The 14,655-nt window shown below is 41.5% G+C and overlaps 1 protein-coding gene across 8 annotated transcripts in view; it reads right to left on the bottom strand.

Annotated features, from left to right (window-relative positions):
* LRCH1 (leucine rich repeats and calponin homology domain containing 1) overlaps window positions 1–14,655 on the bottom strand; it is a 241,877-nt gene that overhangs the window by 37,006 nt on the left and 190,216 nt on the right. The gene's annotated exons all lie outside the window — the stretch shown is intronic.

Here is a 14,655-nt window from a genome sequence, read left to right as displayed (position 1 = left end):
AATAGCCATTAGTGATGTAGGGGAGAGACCTCAGTATTTATATAAAATATTAATAAAATTATGATAACTTTTCATTAAGTTGTTACAAACTTGTTTATGCCTCTACTAAACGTCAAGAAATAGCTACAAATATGTTACAGCCAGGATGCTTGGATATATAACAGTACATATGTTTAGCTAAGCATGTTACAAAATGTTAAAGTTAATCCAAGAAGTTCCAGAAGATTTCTGCTTCTATCTTCCAAGATCAAGCAAACATCAAAAAGACAAAATACTTAAAACATTAATGTTTTACATGGAGGCCTAACTGTAAAAAGGAATGTAGGTATGTTATGCGAGCAATAAATCTAGGTTGGAAACTGGCAACACGAACCCCATTTCTTTTCAAAGGAAAAATCTCTGCTTGTGTTTTTGAAACTCCAGGATAAACATGTGTAGTTGGAAATGTTTTAAACGTTTATTTCTTAAATACTGAAACGGCAAACACCTTTTGAGATGTGTATTTGCAAATATTTTGTATCAAAATGCAAGCCTTTATATAACTGCCTGATATTATTACAGGAATAATAAGATATTTTATGTAGAAATATAGCAAGGTCATTTGATGCTATAACCAGTTACTAACATAAGAAGCCATTTAAGTATAGAAAATTTATATTACTGGAGAATTAATTAATTACTGGCAGTGTGCAAGCAAACTCTCACCCAAATCAGGAAGATAAGAAAATCATCATTCCAAAAATTGTCACATGGAATCAACAACTTGAGCTAAAGACTTTCTAAAAGTTATTTAATTTTAAGAGACTCTTTTGAGAACTAAAAACTTCTATATAAAGACCAGGAGTGTTTGGACTTTCTGAAAGCAGAATTTAATTTCCTGACAAGCTCTAATAAAACTGAAAGACTCTCAGAGACTGGACTGAATAAAGATTAGCTTTGAAAGTTATCTGATGCTTTGTTGCCACAAGAAGAACAAAGGCAATTAAAGAAATGCTGCATATATTCATTAAACAGACTGCATAAAGTGTCATGTAAGCCAACATAAAGGTGGCAGCAACCGACTTTCAATCTGAACAGGTCTGAAAGAGGTGTGCTTTCCTGTACTTTAATGAAAACAGGAAGAAGAAAGGTATAAAAACTCTAAGTGAGCACCTGTCAGACACCTCGTCTGCTACCCTGCTCGAAGACAGCTCTTCACAAGCAAACTGGCACAGACATATAAGAAAAGCAGGGAAGACTCAAAAAGAGACCAAACCAAGGAAAACCTCCACAAGACTTTAACATGGATTGATGAGAGAAAGTTAACAAGGACGCTCCAAAGGAATAGGTTTAAAACTCTTGTAATGACTTTGTTGGAATGTTTAAAAGCTGTAGTACCTTAAAAGCCTAATGGTATCATGACCCATATGTCTCAAACCTGTCTGCAGGGTACATGGGTACTGTAAAACCAGGATGCCTTTCTCCAGTTGATACCAATCATCTTTGATGACCTACACCAAGCTTGAATGGCCAAGGCTGGCCTGAGGAGACTCTGTCAGGGGCAAGGCACAGTGGCCTCCTCTGAGCACACTTCTGCCATCTCAGAGTAGAGACAGCATGGAATGAAGCAGCAAATCTGAACCAGTTCTGCTGGTGCTTGTAGGAAGAAATCAGAGGTGAACTGGCTCATGTAGCGATGCCTATGAACCTAGTTGCCTTTATTGACCTTACCAACCGCAAAGATGATTGACTGTGAGAATGAAGAGAGGAGAAGGGAGGTTCCCTGCAGTTCCCCTACCCGCGTATACTGACATCTTCTGTATCACCCGCCAAACCTATGCAAGACAATTTGGCTCGTGAGCGGCTCAAACTTGAAGAAAAAAAATGCAGACAGCACCACCTGTGCTTCTACTGCAGTGAAGTTGGCCACGCTGTCTTGGCCTCCCCATTACAAATGCTGAGAAGCATGCGGAAACAAGCCAGTCCAGGCATGATGGGGGTGGGGGGGACCAGCCTGCGCCTTGACAGAATAGCATTTCCCTGTACCCTAAGTCCTCACTGAGACGCACTCTGAGCCCCATCCCGGGGCTTTGCATTTGCAGATGCCTATCCAGTTGCGCATCCCGGGGGACCCCTGATAGATTCCTATTCAATGGGCCTTAATAGATTTGGGAGCAGAGGACAATTCGGGAGCAGAGGACAATTTTATGGATGCAGCTACAACTCAGACCCTACAGATTCACCAGCTACACAAGGCTGTCCCTGACATGACTGAAACAATTGACAGCTCCCTGCTGTCTTCAGGTCCAGTTGTGGCAGAGACTATTTCCCTGGAACCTCTTAGGGGCAACTATGGAACCCCCCCCCCCTCACTCCCCCTCCAAGTACTGTGACTACACCAACATCTTTGAGAAGAATGCAGAAAGCCTGCCCTGACACTGGAACTATGATTGTCTCACAGAACTCCAGTCAGGGACAAAGATACTGTTTGGGCAGATATTCACAATGTCAAAGCCTGAACTGGCTGGGTTGCGAGAATATCTCCAAAAGAACTCGGCCCGAGGCAGTGGTCATCTTCAAATCAGCTTAATCAGCCAGTGCCCCAGTCCTTTCAGTTAAAAAAAAACAAAACAGCAGCTTCTGCTGCTGTGTTGATTACTGAGTCCTAAATCAAATAACAATCCAGAACTGTTACCCACTACCCCTAATTCCTGAGTTGTTGGACCGGGTGGGGGTTGCCCACATAGTCACTAAACTGGATCTCCATGGAGCTTACAGTCTCATTCGTATTTGAGAGGAGGACAAATGGAAGACTGACTTTTGGACCCACTATGGCCACTTTGAATATGTAGTTATGCCATTTGGACTACCGCCCCAGCAACATTCCAGCACTTTGTTAACGATGTGCTACGAGTCCTACTGGACCAGTTTATGGAGGTATACTTCAATAATATGTAGATCTTCTCAGATGATCTGAACACCACCCACATCCACACAGTCCAGGAGAGACTATGATGACCCAGTCTCTATGCTAAACTTGAGAAGTGCGCATTTGATCAGACCTCAGCCGAGTTCCTGGGTGTCATCCTGTGCCTGGAAAGATTCGAGATGGATCTGCACAAGGTACAGATTGTCCGCAATTGTGCAGTCCCCCACAAGGCGCATGACCTACAATGTTTTTTAGGCTTCACAAACTTTTTACCAGAAGTTTATTTCAAAATTTTTCAAAACAAGCCAAGCTCCTCACTGCCCTACTACCGAAAATCACCCAGTTCCACTGGTTGCCTGAGGCCCAGCACATATTTGAACAGCTAAAGCTTGCCTTCATCACTACTCCAGTATTGGCCCACCCAGACATGACAAGTTTTCTACGCCTCTAGCACAGCGATCAGTGCAGTCCTCTCCCAGATGCATGGCCCCTAGCAAATACTGCACCCCATCTCCTACTAATCAAGCAAGCTTACCTCTGCGGAGCGAAGCTATGAGATTGTGGACAAGGAGCTCTTGGAAATTAAGACCACCTTCAAAGAGTGGTGACATTACTTGGAAGAGGCCCATCACCCGGTTCAAGTATTTACTGATCATAAGAACTTAGAGCACCTGTGCAGGGCCAAGGCCGTAAACCAACAACAGCTCTGGTGGGCTTTAGTTTTCTCCTGGTCAAATTTACCTTGACCCACCAGCCTGGAACTAGAAATGGCAAGGCTGATGCCTTGTCCCAAAAATATGGCTCCGACACAACACAAGGCCACAGTCTGGAACCAGCCCACGTTATCAAGTCCCATAATTTCCTCAATGCGACTCACCACCAGGATCTGTTCACGCTCATCCACTCTGCCTCTGTCTCTGGAATTCCACTCAGTGTGCTGGCCATTATCAACCCAAAACCACACAATACCTGGGAAGGGATGATGTTTGTAAGGGACTGCATCTATGTTCCCCCAGGACCTGTGAGAGATGCACTTCAACTATGCCATGACTCCACCCTGGCAGGACATTTAGGGTGATTTAAAACCTGACAATTAATATCCTGGTTCTTCTGAGGGCACCGTATGTGCCGCACGAAAGAGACCTTTGTTGCTTCTTGAGAGGTGTGTGCCTGCACCACGATCCCAGACCAGAAACTCTGCAGTCTGTTCCAACCTCTGGACACCCTATCTTGGTCCTGGAAGACCACTTCCTTAGACTTTGGGGTGGAACTACCAGAATCAAGTAGTTTCACAACTATCCTGACAGTGGTAGACTGCTTTACTAAAACGGCTCACTTCATTCCCTGCCTGGGGTTTACCCTCTGCAGGCGAAACTGCTGGGCTCTAGATAAAGGAAATAGTTTGTCTTCATGGGCTCCTGGGTCACATCACCTCTGACCAGGGCCACACTTTACTGCCTGTTTCTGGCACAAGGCCATACGTCTATTAGAAGTCTACACGCACCTGTCCTCTGCCTACCATCTTCAGTCAAATGGCAAAATGGAAAGAATCAACCAGATCCTAGACCAGTACTCCCAATGCTACATCAATCATCACCATGATGACTGGCCTTCACTGTTACGATATGCTGAGTTTTCCTATAATAATGCAGACCATGCATCCACAGGCCACAGCCCCTTTATCAACTATGGGTACCATCCGTTATTTCACCCACAGCTACCCCCATGCTCCCCCAACCCATCAGCATCAGATTTAGTACAACACATCCATCATATCCAAGAGAAGATGTAGGGACATCTTGAAAAAGTGAAGGAAGACTACATGCAGACAAGCACAGACAAAAGGGTACGCTGTAGGACAAAAGGTATTTTTTTACAGAACACCTCTACATGGACAAACCCTCTTGGAAACCGGACTTTGTTCTTTTGCCCGTACTGGATTTGGCAACAAATCAACTTGGTCACCTTCGAGCTCCAGCTCCCTTGGAGTTTACCCTATATTCCATGGCTCACTTCTAAAGCCCTACGCTGATAACACATTTCCCCAAAGACCCCAATCACCACCCCGACCAGTGCTAGTACAAGGTCAGGAGGAATACATTGTTCACAAAGTCCTCAATTTTAAGATCAAGTGGGGCAAATTATGGTACCTGATAGACTGGGAAGGTTACAGCCCAGAGGAATGCACTTGGGAGCAAGCAGAAAATGTTTACACTCCTGCCCTGGTTTGGGCCTTCCATAGGAGCCACCCTGAGAAACCTGGACCCACGTTGTCAAGAGGGCACTCCTAGAGGTGTGGGTGGTGTCATGACCCATAGATCTCAAACCCAGGTCTGCAGGTTTCATGGGAGCAACAATACTTCAACCCTCAACCTGGCAGCTTGGTGACAGTGGCTTACCTGGGACCCATGAAGTCCAGCCCCAGAGTGAGGCTCTGCCCCTGAAGTTTGATTGGCCCAATGGCTCTACTTAAGCCAGTGGCAGCAACAAGAAGCTGTCCCAAGCTATTGGGCTCCACCATGCTCTGGACTGTGTGCTTTCTGCTGTTTGATTTACTGGCATCCTTACCCAGCTTGACTCTTGGCATCTGCCTTGTGGTTCCTGACCTCCATTTTGTTTCCTGTCTCTGACCCCCTAGTAGCCTAACCTGGCCTGAGTCTGGTTCCTGACTCATGGTTCTCATCTCTAGTTTATCTCCTGCTTCTGATCTCCTGACCCAGCTGACTCTTGACTCCTGTCTCATGACTGCAGACTCGCTCCCACTATTAGGTCTGGCTGCCCATGATATGACTACGACAAACAGTTTCTTCTGTTATTCACCAAGTAGTTGATATGTATTCCTGGAGAGGAAACAGGGGCTAAACATTGGCAAATAGAGAAATAGTGGAATCTAACTGGATTTAAGATAATAAATAATCATAACTGGACTGTCTTAAGGACAGCTCCTTAAATGGCTTCTTTTAAGGAACTAATTTAAGTATTTTTTTCAGTTTTCATAGGATTTAGTTAAGGTTGCTTACTTTGCCCAACTATAAACTGTTAAGGTTATTAAGTAGTAGACAGGCTTCATTTGCTCTTGAACTATTGTGCCCATACATAAACAGTTTTAAGTATCTAATAAGATACTAAAACTGAATTCACAATAATTTTGGGAAATAATAAACTTTGGTCTTAACTTACCAAGAGAAAGGCGCCTCCTCAGAGGCGGTTCACTCTCAAGGATGTAATCTCTGTTAAACTCTCTCCACAGAGAGACATACACAAGAGATTGTAATAGTAGTAACCAGTTTTATTTGTGTTCAGTCATTTGATGTTCAGTTTAATGTTTTCTTTTCCTTTCTTTAATAACAAAATAGCTGTGGTTAATAATTGTGATTATGTTGTATGTTCTTCTCTTGATAATGGTGTCCTCTAAGGTATGTTAAAGAAAAAGAGCCACACACTTGAGCCAGCAGGAAGAGAAACAATTAGTAAGAGCTGGTCTACCATTTCATGTTTCTCTAAACCAAGGGTTCTCACACTCGGGGTCGTGACCGCTCAGGGAGTTGTGAGGTTATTATATGGGGGTCATGAGCTGTCCGCCTCCACCCTGCTTCGCCTCCAGCATTTATAATGGTGTTAAATGTAAAAAAATTGTTTTTAATTTATAAGGGGCAGGCGGTTTGCACTCAGAGGCTTGTTGTATGAAAGAGGTCACAAATACAAAAGTTTGAGACCCACTGCTGGTTTTCAAACTTTTTCCATTTGTGAACCCCTAACATATTTCAAATAGAGGTGCGGACCTCTTTGGAAATCTTACACATAGTCTGTGGACCCCCAGGGGTCCAAGGACCACAGGCTGAAAACCACTGCTCTAAACTAAATATGTTTAAAAAATTAATTTTTAAAAATAAAATTGTTTGAAGTCCAACAATTTAAAACTACTTTCAATCCCAGTGGGAAATGAAAACTACATGTGAGCTCTTCTAAACCAAATACAGCAACTGCCAGTGGTGACACCTACTGGTAAGAATAAAGAATTAAATTATTTTAATTGCATAATACAAAAGAAAGGTACAATATGGAATAAAAATAGTAGTCATTGCTTTATTACTCAAATTTAATTATTTCATGCAAACACTACACCTCTACCCCGATAGAACGCGACCCGATATAACACGAATTCGGATATAACGCGGTAAAGGAGCACTCCAGGGAGGCCGGGGCTGCACACTCCGGTGGATCAAGGCAAGTTCAATATAACTCAGTTTCACCTATAACGCGGTAAGATTTTTTGGCTCCCGAAGACAGCGTTATATCAGGGTAGAGGTGTATCTCATTTTTATTTAGGTTTGTTTTGGATAAATGTTTTAACTTTTATATCGATTTTCAAATTATGCAACACACTAGGAAAAAATGGAGTGTAAGGAAAGTTAAGATAAGTTCAACACAGGATGAATGCATGTTTACATGAGGCTCAATGAATCTGAATGATCAATAAACTAAACTGTATCCTGGGATCTTCTGGGTCTTTGACAGGTTTGCTTATGTATTTGCATTAAGATTAAGAAGAAAAAAAAAGGTTCCAGCATGAGATACTTTCTTTGAAATCCCAGAAAGGGCTCATGAGTTGTGTTCATATATGTCCTGATGATATTAAAGTGACCAAATGAAATCTCTGTTTGGACCCAATGGCTGAAGGAATAGCTTGCACTGTTCTAGATGAGATGATGATTGCAGTGACTACATAGTAAAATGATTTATTACAAATAATTATTTCAGGAAAAGCCACCAACTAGATGGTGGCAGAGCCTACTAGATAAGCAATAAAAACCAGCCCATCCAAAGATCTGTTTAAAAAAAAAAAAAAAAAATTTAAAGAGCAGCATAGCAAAGCAAAGCTCCCACATTTTCAAAATATACCAGGGGAATTTAGCCACATGGCTTTCACTAAACTCCATGGTTGTTCTGTGGATAAATTCATGTGAATCTTATTTAAAATCCAAGGATAACAGATCACAAGCTAGTTATCAAGTGCTCCCTATCAGATATCCACAACAGAACAAGACATATGAAGAAAAGGAAGATTGTGTTTTTAACAGTAAGTTAAAATGAAATACGGTATTCCTGTATCAGGCCAATTTTTTTTAATTGTTCCTAATGTTATAATAAAAAAATGAAAATACCTTACATTTATTAAGAATATCACTTAAAAGTGTTAAGTAATTATTTACATTTCAAATTAGTAAACTTATTGTACAACTTAGAATAAACAATACTTAACATTCTGGAAACTATTTAGATGTGTTGTATGTTCCCTATAATACCAAGGAAGATAGGTAAACACACACACATACAACCAAATAAACATGCACCCCCCATCCACACTGAAACAGCAGACTTGAAAACTGTTGTCATCTCCATTCCAGTTTCAACAGCAGCAACACTTCAAAATGCTCTGTACAAAAGGAATCATGCCAACGGCCACTGTTGTATGTTTTGTGTTTGAGTCTGCATCTATCTTGGAAATTTTTATCATGGTCTTCAATCATTCTAGCCTTGTTTATCTTGCTTATGTGCTGTGCTGAACTGGCGTGCTCCCGCATGAGAGAGAAACTGAACTTTCTCCAGTCCCATATTGTAATGAGGATGTATTAGACAAGAACAGGAGAAGTTCTGAAAGGAAATACTGTTATTGGTAAGACTCGGTTTATTGTCTGTGTACTGTTATTCTGATGTAGAATGTAAGTCTTGTGAGAGAGGATACTCATGTTTGGTCTCTGTGGAACGACTCATCCGCTCTAGGTACTATTTCTGAATATGATCACTGTCTAGTTTGCTATAAATTACACACCCTAAACACAGTGAGGTACCTCAAATTTATGCAGTTTTGTAAATAAATGTCCATGAATAGCAAACATCTACTTATGGAAAGTAAATGTCAAAATTATTCATTCAGTTTGACTTATTCATAAGACATACGTTCTACCTATGGGAAACAGACAAAAACATACAGGAAATCCCTTCAAGGTGTAATAAATAAACAGATTAGTCAATTTGGAAAACATACATAAGCAAAATAAATTAGCAAGTGAATAAGATATTCACTATGGAGTAGCAATATCGGAAGTAAAGTGTTCTAATTCAGGATGTTTCAGCAATATGGAATATGCTAGTTATTCTGCATTATACATTTGTTCCACCAAGGGGAGCCCACACCACACAAATGTGTGCCTCAGAAGAGAGTATTTCTTCAGATCAAAGTACAGTAGTTCTCTTCATTGCTGGTCACAGTGGCAGCTCTAGCTTTTTTGCCGCCCCAAGCACCACAGGCAGGCTGCCTTCGGCGGCATGCCTGCAGGAGGTCCCCGGTCCCGTGGATTCGGCGGCATGCCTGTGGGAGGTCTGCTGGTCCCGTAGATTTGGTGTACCCGCCGCCGAATCCGCGGGACCGGCAGACCTCCCGCAGGCAAGCTGCCGAAGGCTGCCTGACTGCTGCCCTCGCAGGGACTGGCAGGGTGCCCCCTGCAGCTTGCCGCCCCAGGCATGCGCTTGGAGCACTGGTGCCTGGAGCTGCCGCTGGCTGGTCAGCACAGCTTATTAATTTTATGTTAGTTTCAATAAGCCTTTGTTGGCAATTTTTTTAAAATGTAAGTGAAAACAAATTAAATTAGCAATAATACTTAGCCTAATCCACAATAAGTGACTTGTATTTAGTCTCTTTGTTAAAGGTCAGACTTCCAATTGAGGATTTCCATTTTCGTACCTTCATTACATTGTAGGAAAAGCTTTGTACATGCAATTATTTGCAGGCAAAGTTTAGGACATTTAATACTGCAAGTACTTAACTTGCCAGCCCAATCAATTACCGAGATGTCTAAATGAGCAAAAAGGACACCTGCAAATACTTGTGGTTGCAAAAACGCCAGGGCTTGTAAGAGGCCTAGATAAAGGAAGGCTGAAAATTTGAAAATAAAATTCTATTTCTCATGATCAATTCTATTCAGATTTCTTTAACTATATATGCTTCAAGTGGATATGGAATATGTGCTTTTTATGTACCTTAAGACACATCTGAAAACCATTGAGAGGTGATTCAGAGGGTAGGGAATTAACATAGAATTTATTAGACCTGAGTTCGAGTCCCTGCTCCTCTCCAGACTTCCTGTGTGATTCTGGGCGAGTCACTTAGTCTCTCTGTGCCTTAGTTCCCCATCTGTAAAATGGGGATAATAGCACTTCCATGCCTCACATGGATGTTGTGAGGATAAACATGTTTTGTGAAGCACTCAAGATACTACAGATATTTGGGCTGGAGAGAGGAGAAGGAAACTGTATAAGTACCTAAGATAACTTTACAGCAAACTTTCAAACACATCAACATAGGAGATAAAAACATCTAATAAAAACATATTGTTCTAACTGTTTTAAGCATTAATACTAATATTTGCAGTTGGCTTAAAAGCTATCAGATTTGAAATGGTTTCAAATGATTATGCTTAAGCTTGTCTACACTGTTCTCATTTTATTATGACAGTATAATTATACTGGTAGCCCTAGGTTAGCACAGATCACATTACCTAATGAATTCCTATCAACAAGGATAAAAAACACATCTAGAGCTGAATCCCCAACTGGTGTTGTCCACTAAACTCAACTGAGTTACGCCAATTTACAATGTCTGAATATGTGACCTATCCAGTTTTTAATATACAAGTCAGCAGGCTGGATTCTCCACTGTCCTGTGTCTTTGTGGTCTTTTACACCTGAGGAAAACAAGTGCAGTTGGGTGTAATTTGTACACACAAATCAGAATAGCATTTTGATGACAGCACCAAATAAAAATGGCAGCATTTTGCCCCCATTTTATGAAAGAATTTTGATGTATATTTCTCCCCCAATATCCAGAGATTTCTTCAATGATCCATATGTTCTTCAATGAAGCAATTCACTACAATCTGTTAATCAGGTTTTATATTATGTAATTGCCAATATTTTTAATGTTTGATCATTGTCTCTTAGATGTTCAGCGACTGAATTATCTTAGTGGGAAGGAGAGAGGGCTGAGTATGTAAATAACATTATTTCATACGTTGTAAGTATTGCAATAAAATTATTGTAGAAAGGTTTTACAAAGGTTAATGTTTAGATACACTAAAATGTTAAAAATTGACAATTTTTAAGATGATTCTAGTTCAGCTTCAAGGTGCAAATTCTATCTTTTGTATCCTCGGCTTCCATTCATTTCAATGGGTGACACACACACGAAACCAAGTGCAGAACTTAAATCCAGAATCATAGGCGCCAACTTTCTCCAGCATCGGTGGGTGCCCGCGCTCCCCCGCCCCTGGTCCTGCCCCACCTCCACCCTGCCCCTGGCCCCGCTGCTATTCCAACCCCAACCCCAAAGTCCCCGCCCTAACTCTGCCCCCTCCCTGCCCCTATTGGATCCCTTCCCCAAATCTTTGCCCTGGCCCTGCCTCTTCCCCCAGCGCGCCACGTTCCCCCTCCTCCCCTGCCCGCGAATCAGCTGTTTCCCGGCGCAAGCGCTGGGAGGGAGAGGGAGAAGCAGGATGCGGCGGTGCGATTGCGGAGGAGGCGGAGGTGAGCTGGAGCAGGGGGAGGGCGGGGAGCTACCGGTGGGTGCTGAGCACCCACCAATTTTTTTCCGTGGGTGCTCCAGCCCCGGAGCACCCATGGAGTCGGCGCCTATGTCCAGAATCATTAACAAGAAGAAACTAAGTTCTCTTGCTAAAAAAAAAAAGAAAAAGAAAAAAAAAAAAAAAAAGAAAAGCACACACACACAAAAAAGCCAACTTCAGGCTGATTTCTACCTCAGAGTCTATAAGCAATTATAGATCTTTCATTATCGCTAGTACTTTATTGAAAGACCTGTAGAGTTGAATAAGTAATTTTTAACTTCGGAAATACTGGGTTAAATGGAGAGGTATTATGTTCTATATTTTAATTAAGCATGTGGAGACTAGAATTGTAATACTATTCAGCAGCTTAGAGTTTTAAGAATTTGACTTCAAACCACAGAATTCTGTAAATGACATGAACATTGGAGGCACTGAACATAATGAACAATGCAAGACAATTCAAAGGATTTGGATAGTTTAGGAGATCAGGCTAGGAGAGAGCAAATGCTGTTCATTTTTTAAAAATACACAATAAATTAGTCTGGGAAAAAGGAAACAATCTAGAGTTTATGTGATAAATAGAGCAATCAACCATGAATACTATTGGCTGTACAGGTGACTGTATGACTGGAAGGGTGCAACATAGGCAAAACATGGCAACAGGCCTCAAGAATCTAAGTTATTGTAACAGGGTCACATTCACCTCTTGCGAGTGCTCCCGGACAAGTGTGTGCGCGCCTGCACTCTCTCTCTCTATCTGGTGCATCTTTGGTGAATCAGCCCTCCGGCCGAGTCGCACACAGTTTGTCTGTGTGATTAAAGCAAAGCAAAATCCCTCCCGGGGCACAAGTCCAACAGGCTCCTCTCTCAGTTCCCTCTGTAATGTCTCCCATAAGTTGTCCCTGCTCAGGGATAGAGCAGTCCTCCAGGGCTCCTTCCCTAGTGACAAACTCTTTGCCTTCTTAGGGACTTTCTAGCCACAACTCTCCAGCTGGGCCATTGCAGTTCAATTCCCACCTCCGGGGGCAACTCAATGTCCAGGCCATTTCCCCCAACCCTGGACCCGGGCACGTCCACTACTCTGCTGCTCTAACTCCCCGGGCCACTTCCCCACAGCCCTGCACCATCTTCACCCTTACCTCAGGACCATGTCCTGATGAGAGTCCCCGCAACCAACTCAGGGTTCCTTTTCGATCTCCCTGCTTCTGGCAGCACTACTTCATCTGAGGTCCTGCAGCTCCCTCAGCCAGCCACATACTATCCATGCTCCTCCAGTTCTAGCAAGGAACTGAACTTGCTCTTACCCTGCAGTTCTTCTTATACTGATCTGGTGGGCCCTGATTGGCTGCTTCCCACACTGCCGCTCTAGGCAGCTCGGAATGAGAAAAATCTTTATAGGCTTTTGCTTGTTACTAGAATTCCTTTTATTCCTAAGAACCAGCAAGGCTGATTTTCTTCAATAATATACCAACTATCCATCCTTCTCATGCAAAGAAAGATGTTGGTAGATAATTCAGGTGTTTTTAAGTATTCCACATCCGTCAAGGTGGCCAGCTCTTTTTTTTCATTTCCCAAACTCTACCATGTGAACTATGGATGAGGACTTGTAATGATGGAATAGATTTCCCAATATTGGAAAGGACCAGGAAGCCTTGTCTGACATTATCTTCATGATTCATTCTAACTGAGCTTGCAACTCTTAGAGAGTGAAAAAAAAAAATGCTAGCATGGTGCTAAAAATGCCAATACTTTAGTTTAAAAAGCTAGCAGATCACCTTTTAGTGCTCCATCTCCACTTAAGTCAGAAGTGTAGGATTTCAAACTGTAAAGAAATATTTGCTTACAGACTGCACTTAAAGATAGTTTTTCAACAATGTGCATAAATGGTGCCACCAAATGTGTTCTTTCAAAAAACAAAAAACAAGTCTTATTCTTTAGCCTCATTTCTTAAGTTTCAGTTTTATAAGCCAGACAAGTGGGAGTACTTGGCTGATGGATGAATGGTCAGAACAGATTTCTTATAGCCAGTTTCAAAGGGCTCAGCATGCACAACAAATTATTCATATATGTCCCTTGTTTAGCAATCAGAAGAACACTTGCTACATCATGTTCAACTTTTTTTTTTTTGGTGTGACAGCATTTTCATAAAAAAAAATTTTGAATTGTAACATATGGGCACATCTTGCATAAGATACAGTTTTGAATGATCATCACGCTTTTGAATGTCTCAGAATGTGACAGCTTTCTGAATGGCCTTTTTTTTTTAATAATGCCAGTGATGATTTTTCTAATTTTTCATTTTCAAGGAAGCCATGTAATATTAGATTTAATTAAACAGCAGACAAAACAAAAAATACTTTATGCTACCATTATGTAGAGCATTCAGTGCATTGGATCCATTATCAGATATGACATACAGTATTATAATGTCCTCAGGAGAAAAGCCAAATTAACATTTTCATGCTGTGTCCCAGACTATGGGAGCTGCTTCAATCAAAAGCACTCAGACTCAACAGCTATCTACATAGCTGTGAACTTTACTGATGTCTGCACTGCAGTGGATCCACTGGGTATTCCCCAAATTCTGTTCCAGCACACACCAGGTTCAGACTGAAATGTGGGAAGTATTCTCGGGTGGGGGATGAGAGAGGAAAGTATCTACTTTGTGGTCAGAAATCTGGAAACTTCTTAGGAAATCACATTTAGTCTGCTCTTTGGTTAAAGAGATAAAAATTAAGAATTGTTCATTTTTGGTCAGTGGTTTGTTTGTTATGCATTGTGACAAATTTATCATATATGCTCTTGAATATTTCATAAATCTTAGGTACTCAGAAATGTGGAGAGATACTGTCGTCTTCTTAGCACAACGTGATGCTGACTGAAAAAAACTCTCAACTTTCAGTATCTGAAAAATACAGCACCAAGTCCAGCACAAAAAATGTATGTAATTGTCTTATTCCGCTCAAATGACACTGGAAAAATGCTTGCACAGCAGCTATTGTTTTCAAACAGTCCAAAGATTTTGGTTGGAAACAAACTAAAACTAAAGGAAGACCGAGTGACCTACCTATCTATCTTTTTTACTTTGATTTCACTCAGTGAAAACACTGCTTTATTCATTAAAAT

The sequence above is a fragment of the Trachemys scripta genome, chromosome 1 (genome assembly GCF_013100865.1).
Source record: "Trachemys scripta elegans isolate TJP31775 chromosome 1, CAS_Tse_1.0, whole genome shotgun sequence".
Taxonomy (NCBI): Eukaryota; Metazoa; Chordata; order Testudines; family Emydidae; genus Trachemys; species Trachemys scripta.
The sequence above is the reverse complement of the archived record's forward strand: the minus strand, read 5'-3'. Positions and strand labels throughout refer to the sequence as shown.